Raw genomic sequence first — 9886 nt, 5'->3', positions numbered from 1 at the left:
CACTGGGGTGGTGACGTTGGGACACTGAGGGCTCGTGCCCTGCATCCTGCAGAAAAGAGAATTAAGGGCAACAACCAGAGACTGGCCCAGGTGTGGCAGGGCCAGCTGTGCTCCTGCACCAGGGCAGAAGGACTCTGGCAGTGGGGATTGCCAGTGGGAGCTGGCTGAACCCTTTCTGCTGCCACCTCACCCACACACTGCTGAATAATCTCATTTTGGCTCAAGAAATGTGCCTCAGAAATACCAGTTTACAAAGGGAGCTCTTGTCCATCACCTCCCAGATCTGTAGTTTGGACTCCAGGTGCATTTTAACCAGGTTTTAACCTTGCTGTTCCAGGTCACCTGGAACTGCTGCAGTGACAGTGTTTGAGCCATAGGCACTCAGCTGAGGGCTGTGAAGTCACCCCTCTGCAGCACTTGGCCTCCCAGGGGGTATTTATTGGTGGTGATCCAGGGTGATGGTGCCAGTTATGCATCTCTCTTCCTCCTCCTCCTCCCCAGTCAATCAATCAATCCATCCATCAATCAATCCCCTTTTTGTCCTACGTGCAGCACACTCTGCCTGGTGCCCGAGGTGTGTCACATCCCACAGTCCTGCCCTGGGCCAATGACTGGTAAAGCCTCTGAAAGGGAATTAGGAACCACGGGAACTGGGGCATCTGAAAAATGTGCAAATCATGAGTGACAATCCCTGCCCTGAGAAGTTGGGTATGTCCAATCCCTGGGTATGCCCAGCCTCTGCAGGGTGAAGGAAGGTGACCCAGAGAAAAGAGCACAGGCTGTTACAGAGTCATGAGCCCCTGACTTTAAACCTTGTTTTTCCCTTTGATTTTTAGCTGAACATACCAGACCCAGCCTGTTCAGCTCCTTTGTCTGACTTAGGGAGCAGTTTTGGGAATGGCAGAGAGGAACCCCCTGACCTGGCCACCAGGTAAATGGAGGTGTAGCACAGCCTCTCTGGGTGTTCAGCTCTCTGACAGTGCATTTTCCTGCTCCAGGGTTTTCCTGGTTGATCCTGCAGCAGCTCTGGATTGTCCCTGAGGTAACAAACATGCAGTATTTACTCTGGGTACAAACCAGCCAGAGTGGAGATGGGCTGGTGCTGCAAAGAACATGGGAATCCTAAAACTCAAATCCAAATTCACTGGCAGTGTAAGGGGTGAAGATGCTGGTTTGGGTAGCAAGATGGGCTCCATAGGTGGAATTGGGCTGAATTCCAATAGGATGGAGCTCTTCTCAGAGGTGAGGGATCTGCCTGTGTGGATCTGCTGGGGCGGGGCAGCTCAGCCACTCATTACAGCTGCTCTGAGCAATTCCCCGCAGAGAGGAGTGTGTGCTCACACTCTCTTTACCTTGACTTTGTTGCCTTTTTGGTTTTTACAGCTGTTTTGGACTTCTGCTCCCTCCAGTGTTGGCACAGAGCAGTCTGAGAGCAGATCAAGCCATTAACTGGCTCTTTGGAGGCCACTTCCCTCTCATCAGCTACAGGTCTTTTAAAGGGCTTATTCCTTTTTATCCCTTTCCTGGCTCAAGTTGACTTGAACTGAATTAAAGAGTTTATGACAGACATAATACTGCAAATAGGCTTAATTAGCCTTACTTTTTTTTACCTCCTAAATACCCAAGAGCAGAACTATTATTTATATGTTGCTTTTAATCCTTTTGGAGTTGAAATCTTCCCACGAGTCTCAATTTTGAGGACTCAATGAAAAAGCTTCCAAATAAGCTAAAATTGGCATCGTGGGTGAAGTGAGCAGGGAACTTGCTCTGGCTGAACTATTGATCCCAAACCCTCTGCCCCACTGACCTCCAGCCTTGTCCAGCTGGGGACAAAGAGGGAGGGAATACCCCAATTTTGGAGGGGCCTTTGGGATCCCATGCCATTACATGGATCATTCCCATTTAAACAGGGACTCAGTGGAAAAAGCTGGATCCCATTCCTTGGGAAGCAAGTGGAGGAGGCACCACTCTGTCCTCTTGCTCTTATCAAAGCTGCACAGGAATTGCTGAATAAGAACTGGACAAAACGAAATTTCAGGGAAAATTAAGTTTCTTCATGTACCAAAGGGGACTTTTGGAAATTCTTTGTCCTGTGTGGCTTAGAGCTGCTGGAGAAGATCTGAGGAAGAGATGATTCATTCTCTGGTACCCTGGGGTGTGTTTGGGCTCAGTGGGGTGTGGAGGTTTGGCACTGGACTGGAGTAAATTTGGGTTGTTCACTGTTAAGCCAGGTCTGGACAAGGACATCTGATGTCCCCAGCTTTGCTCTGGTTAACTCAGACCCCCCTTCAGCCCCTCCTGGCCCTGCTGCAAATCCTCATGTCCAGCCCCTGCCAGGCAGCCCAGCCTCAAGGGCTGGAAACCAAATGGTGAACACTGATGGGAAACAAATAAATAATTACAAATGCCCGATTCGAGGATTAGGAAAAGGCTTGAGCATAGTTTTAATTTGAGGCAACATTGATGTCAATCCTTTTGGTGTCCTTCAGCACTGAGTTTTTTAGAGATGGTGCCATGGGTAAGGGAGGGACAAAGTTTGCTTGGGACAGATATTGTGGTGGCTTTGAGGTTTTTATTTCATTCAGTTGTCTGGGGCTGTTTTGTTGGCTTGATATTGCAAATGTGATTTAATTCAACTGACAGCAGCAGGAGCAGGGAGTAAAACTTGGGTCTGTTTGGCCCTCAATATTCTTAGGCTTGAATTGAATTTTGCTCTGAACCAAGACCAAGCATCATCTTGAGCAAAGCTCTTCTGCCACCTCCTGGAGATCTGGGCTGTGAAGCTCTGGAAGTCCATTTGGACTTTTCAGTTGTGCCACACACCTTACAATGTACTGCAAATCCTGTGGATTTGGTTATATGTATAAATGACTGGAATGACAAGGGGATTGCATTAAGTCTTGACAAAGAAATCTTCTCAGCAGCAAAGCTGAAACCTCATACCCTGCCTATAAAAAAACCCTTTTCCAAGTGCAAATGTACCTCATTGACTACTGATGGTAAAAGTCTGAGCTGCACAGGCTTTGCTGGGAGTGTTTTGGTCTGGATTGAATCTTTTCCTCTTCTCTTAAAATCCCAATAACCTGGGAACATCCATAGCTCCAAACCAGGGTCCTCACTGCACACACAGGGACTACACTGCTCACACAGGTTAGTCCCTGTCCCTGTCCCTGTCCCTGTCCCTGTCCTTCTGTGGACTTTCTAGTCCAGCTTTTATTACCTCTCCTGGTGTGTTGCACTTCTGGGCTTGGTAGTCATGGATCCAGCATGTCTGTTGTATGGGGGAAATAGATATCCACCATCCATCCATCCATCCATCCATGATCCATCCATCCATTCATCCATCCATCCATCATCCATTCATCATCCATCCATCCATCCATCCATTCATCCATCCATCCATCATCCATCCATCATCCATCCATCCATCCATCCATGTCCATCCATCCATCCATGATCCATCCATCATCCATTCATCATCCATCCATCCATCATCCATTCATCCATCATCCATCATCCATCCATCATCCATCCATCCATCATCCATCCATCATCCATCCACCATCCATCCATCATCCATCCATCATCCATCCATCCATCCATCATCCATCCATCCATCATCCATCCACCATCCATCATCCATCCATCATCCATCATCCATCATCCATCCATCATCCATCCATCCATCATCCATCCATCATCCATCCATCATCCATCCATCATCCATCCATCATCCATCCATCCATCCATCATCCATCATCCATCCATCATCCATCCATCCATCCATCATCCATCATCCATCCATCCATCCATCCATCCATCCATCATCCATCCATCCATCCATCCATCCATCCATCCATCCATCATCCATCCATCCATCCATCATCCATCCATCCATCATCCATCCATCCATCCATCCATCCATCCATCCAAGTGTCACTCTGCACCTCCTGTCAGACCTGGAGGCCAATTTCAGCCAAATAATAAAGATGTCACTTGGAAAAAAAAAAAAAGTCTGTGCTTTAAGGGAAAGAAAAATTTTGTCTACCTCAAGATGTATAGCTTGTGTGACAAGAAGTATGGGTGTTATTTATATTTCTTGTATTTTCCTCTAGAAAGAAAGCGGTGCTATGGGGTTTAAGTTGCATTTCAGTCCTGCTTGTACCCTGTGTTAATTTTTATATATTCATTTTGATTATAATGTGTTGCACAAGTGTCTGCTTTGCTGTGTTCTTGTCAGTCAATAAATACCAGTTGTTTTTTTAAGAATGCTCATTTCTGCCTTTCAGGGGGCACCCCTGAGAAATCCCTTTGATTCACCCCATTCCTCCACAGTCACTGTGATGTTATTCCTGTAGTTCTCCTTTTCACACACCCTGTGCAGGAATAACTGGGAATGCCCAACCCAGCTGTGAGGGCTGCCCAGGTGGGCTGAGCTCAGGTGGTTTTGCCTTGAGGAGCCAAACCTCATCCAGGACATGTCAGTGGCACCTTTCCTGGAGCAGCAAAACCAACAAGGCTCCTTTGGCTGTGCCACATGTGTGGCTGTGACAGCTTGTGCAGCCTGGGAACTGGGCCTGATGGAACTGGGGCAGCTTCTTGAGCCTCAAAGACACGACTGCAAGGTGCTCTGTGCTCTGCAGGTTCTCCCAGGGGAGCTGGGGAACCCCAGCTCAGTCTTTGCAGGGAGGGAAGAGGGACTGCACCACATGCTGCAGTGACAGTGCCAGCCCAGGGGCTCTCCAGTGCCAGAGCCACACCAGGGACTCTCCAATGCCAGCACAGGGACTCTCCAGTGCCAGCCCAGGGGCTCTCCAGTGCCAGTGCCACACCAGGACACTCTCCAGTGCCAGTGCCACACCAGGGGCTCTCCAGTGCCAGCCCAGTGGTTTTCCAGTGTCAGTGCCACACCAGGGCTCTCTCCAGTGTCAGCGCCATCCCAGGGCACTCCAGTGCCATCCCAGGGACTGAAGATAATGGACTGGTCTCATGCTGCAGTGCAGTGCCAGCCCAGGGGCTCTCAAGTGCCAGCCCAGTGGTTTTCCAGTGTCAGAGCCACACCAGGGCACTCTCCAGTGACAGTGCCAGCCCAGTGCCTCTCCAGTGCCAGCCCAGTGGCTCTCCGGTGTCAGTGCCTTCCCAGGGCTCTCTCCAGTGTCAGCGCCATCCCAGGGCACTCTAATGCCACACCAGGGACTGGAGATAATGGACTGGTCTCATGCTGCAGTGCCCCCAGAGAGCCCCAACCCAGGGGCTCTCCAGTGCCACACCAGGACTGGAGATGATGGACTGGTCTTGTGCTGCAGTGACAGTGTCACTCCAGGGCACTCTCCAGTGTCAGTGCCACACCAGTGGTTCTCCAGTGCCATCCCAGGAGCTCTCCAGTGCCAGTGCCAGCCCAGGGACTCTCCAGTGTCAGTGCCAGCCCAGGGGCTCTCCAGTGCCACACCAGGACTGGAGATGGTGGACTGGTCTCATGCCGCAGTGTCAGTGCCAGCCCAGGGGCTCTTCAGTGCCAGTCCAGCGGAGCTCATCTGTTCCTGGCAGAATGGTGATGTGATGAATTTGTTTTCTTCGTGGTGTTGAGTGGAAGGGGTTGTGTGAGCCCTGGGTGGGTGCAGTGAAACCTCCTGGTGCTGCTTGTTACTGTCCCAGTGGGATTAAAGTGTCATGGGAAAGAGCTCCTGGCAAAGCAGGCCAGAGGGATCCCTGCTCATTTGGGCAGGAAAATCCCACGCTGAAAATCCCTGGCCTTGCTGGGTGCAGGGAATCAGGACCTTTGGGGCTGGGTCCTGTGTTCTGGGAGATGTGCTGGGCTGGGGCAGACACTGTGGCAGCTCCCAGCCATTCCTGCCACCTCCTCCCCGGGCACTGGGGACTCCAGGGAGCTCTCTGAAGTCACAGCAGAGCAACAGCACCCTGGACACAGAAAGATTTTTGAGGTCCCGTCCCACCAAATAATTTCTGTGATTCTATGAGAAAACACAAGGTAGTTTGCAAATCAGACCTTAAATATAAGAAATGCTGGAAATGTCTTTTATTGACACATCAGTGTCTTCCCAGCCAGGTTCCTTCTCTCAGCAGCATCAAGAAAGACCAAAGTACCATTGCTTTGGGGGCAAGCAGCTCCATGGATTAAATGGAAACATTTAATAAATAGAATGGAAACATTTATTAAACAGCAAAAATCACAGTCCTGTTTGATGTCATCTCCAGGGGCTCTCAGAAATTTTTCCCTCTCCTCCACAATTCTACCTAAATTATTGTGTAAATCCAACAGAGCAGCAAAGTGTGAGCTGTGTGTCCCTCACCACTGTCCCCATCCTCAGCCTGGCTGCTGAAACAGCAGCTGGGGCTGCTTGCTGTGACCTGTGGGGGTGAAATCTGGCTGGGATCCCTGTGCCCACCCTCTGCTCCCTGTGCTGAACCTTTTCTGTGCCCTGGGTTGTGCTGTGGCAAAGCCAGTTCCAGGACACATCCCTGACCCTAAATCTGTGTGTGCTCAGGCTCCTCTTTTCTAAACCTGACCATTTCTGTGGCTTCCAGCCTAACCTTGGGTGTCTCAAGCTGCAAATCTGAGTGAGCCCAGGAGAAGGAGGCACCTCCCAGGCAGGAGGTGTATTAAAGGTTTAGGACAAATGAATTCCACTCTACTTTTTCCCAGCTTATACAAGTTCTAAATCCCACAGCCATGCCTGGGACAGTGGCCTCTGCAACCTGTGCTGTCTTTGCTAATGCCTTCCTTCTGCACTTGTCTGAAAGGCTTTGGGTAAAAGTTCCTGCCAGGCCTCATTTTTGAAATGCATGAAACCTTCTGGCAGCTTTGCTGGGCCTGGCCTGGCTCTGGTTTCCAGCCTTTGATGGAAACCTGGGATGAAAGTTTGGAGGGATCAGCTCTGCCAGCTCCCAGCCAAACAACACATTCCTGTCAGCATCCTGTGGTGGTGTTTGAGGGTCCCCAGGATGAGGGAAGAGATGAGAATTGACTCCATGTTTCAGAAGGCTGATAATATAATATAATATAATATAATATAATATAATATAATATAATATAATATAATATAATATAATATAATATAATATAATATAATATAATATAATATAATATAATATAATATAATATAATATAATATAATATATATTTTATATTATATTACATTACATTGTATTACATTACATTACATTACATTATGAAAATTATATACTAAAACTATACTAAAGAAATAGAGAGAAAGGATTTCATCAGAAGACCAGAAAGGAATGAATAATAAAATCTCGTGACAGAGAGTCTGACCCAGCTGGCTGTGATTGGCCATTAATTAAAAGCAATTCACATGCTGGGTAAACAATTCTCCAAATCACGTTCTAAAGTAGCAAAATGTGGAGAAGCTGAAGCTTCCCAGCTTCTCAGGAGGAAAAATCCTGGCAAAGGAATTTTTCAGAAAAGATGTCAATGACAGCATCCCCTGTGACCCAGCAATTTGAAATATTAATGGCTATAGGTAAAACATCTTGGAAGCCACATGAGACAGAAACTACCCATCAAAATATCAATTGCTGAAATTTTTGTATGCCTTTTGTTCACATCCCAAGTTTTCTGCACTTCCTGACAATCTTCATTTCCTAGTAAGGTATTTTCCCACTGAAATTACATTTCTCTGCTCTTTTTTAACCCAGGGTTACAAATGTTTTCCAGAGGATTTTGGAGATTCTTATCCTTTTTGTCTTGGTTAGTGGATATCAGGTCTGTAGAACCTGATGCCTCAGATCCACCAGATCTTGATGATGTTGCCAATATCAGTTGGTGAAACCTTTTGGATGCAGAAATAACTCCCAAGACTCCATGGGAAAGGTCCCAAAAATGGCACATTGGAAGTGCTCAGCTGCTTCCCTGGAAGAACCCTTGCAGATATTCTACCTAGAGGGATTCAGCTTTTACCTGAATGTACAACACAGTCCTTAGATTTTGTCACCTTTGCTCCAACTGCTTTCCTACAGCCCTACAAGCAGCTGGGAGTGGATTTTTGGCTGTTGGATCCATGTGCTGAGCCAGAAGCCATTTGCTGCAGCACCAGGTGCAGTGCCATGTGATGGGGAATGAGATTTCTCACATTTCCGCTGCTTTGCACCTCCACAGACCTGTGCTTATGCAGAGAAATTGTGGATGCCTGTGGAAAACTGCTGAACAGCTCTGCTGTGCCTCCCCCATGCCACCCCACATCCCCCCAGCTGCTCCAGGTGTTTCCTCTGCAGAGTTTTTCTGTCTCCATCTGACCCTGGTGGGTCTGGAGACACAGCTCCATGGATGGGCAGGTTGGAGAATTGGGCAAGACAACCCTGCACTGCTGAAATGTCTCCATAAGGTCTTGGATTCAGCTCTTGTCCATTAATTCAGTTACTCTGATCACCTGCTGGCCCTGCCATGGATCTGATCCTGTTGTAGACACACAAACCCATGCCCTGGTGTTGCCTCAATTCCACCTTCTTGCCTGCAGCCTGCTCTCATTTGGCTTTCCTCCAATGTCCTTTACCTCCCCTTGTTTTTTATGCAGTTTCTGTTCCCTCCCCCACCCTCAACCCAAATTCTTTATCTTTCCCTCTGTGCTGCTCTTGCCAAAAACCCACCTGCCTCTTCCATTTCTCCATCCCCTCTTGCTTTTAGCAGGGAAGTTATTCATGGCATTGCACTGCCCCAGGCAAACTCCAGCACAAAAATACCTTGGGAGCACGGGGGCATGGCTGGGGTGAGCAGGGCAGGCAGGGCTGCAGCCAGATCTCACTCACAGGCTGCTGGAAAAAGGAAAAAGAGGATTGCTGGGGGTCTCCCAGCTCCTGGTGTGGCCACAGCTATGGTTCACACCCTTCTCTCCAGTTTTTTGGGGGTTGGGAAGGGCTGTCAGCAGGGTTGGTGTCAATATTCACAAAGTCACTCCTGTTCCCATCAGAGTCACTTGGTGCTAGAGCTGGGAGATGGAAACAGGTACTTGTCCCCTATTGAGAATTCAGCTGCTGTCCAAAATCAAGCTTGTTTTGGTTTTCCACTCTTTCAATTCTGGTGTTTCATCCACTCCCTGAATTCTGCAGGTCTAGAGATGGAGGGGAGGAAACAGAGGGAAAGAACAAGAACAGCAAGTTCCTCTTGGCTAAGGAACTGCAGCATCACCCAGCTGAGGAGACAACAGATCCCCAGGGAGGGCAGGAGCCAGGACATGAGTGCAGATGAGGTGGGAGACATGGTTGGGAAAGGAGAGGTCAGGACAGACCTGCCTGTTTCCCTGGACAATCCCAGCACCATGGAATACAGGGAAATAAAGATCAGTAACTTGTACTGATTTTGGACAATTCCAGCACCATGGAATACAGGGAAATAAAGATCAGTTACTTGAACTGATCTTGGACAATTCCACCACCATGGAATACAGGGAAATAAATATCAGTGACTTGTACTGATCTTGGACAATCCCAGCACCATGGAATACAGGGAAATAAAGATCAGTAACTTGTACTGATCTTGGACAATTCCAGCACCATGGAATACAGGGAAATAAAGATCAGTAACTTGTACTGATCTTGGACAATTCCAGCACCATGGAATAAAGGGAAATAAAGATCAGTAACTTGTACTGATTTTGGACAATTCCAGCACCATGGAATACAGGGAAATAAAGATCAGTAACTTGTACTGATCCAGGCTGTGACTTCTGTGTTACTGACTTGGGAGAGGGGGAGAAGGATCCCCTCCCTGCTATCTAAAAACACCCTGAGGTCACCTGAAACCGGCACATTTTAGGGTTTTTTTCTTTAAAAAAAATCTCCTAAAGCGCATTTCCCGCCCCTGAGCTGAGCTGCTCCCCACGAGTGCCCAGGGGCTTTGGGAGCCTCAGCC

This window comes from Agelaius tricolor, unplaced genomic scaffold (assembly GCF_023055355.1).
Source record: "Agelaius tricolor isolate 1412-34295 unplaced genomic scaffold, bAgeTri1.0.p SCAF_31, whole genome shotgun sequence".
Taxonomy (NCBI): domain Eukaryota; kingdom Metazoa; phylum Chordata; class Aves; order Passeriformes; family Icteridae; genus Agelaius; species Agelaius tricolor.
The sequence above is the reverse complement of the archived record's forward strand: the minus strand, read 5'-3'. Positions refer to the sequence as shown.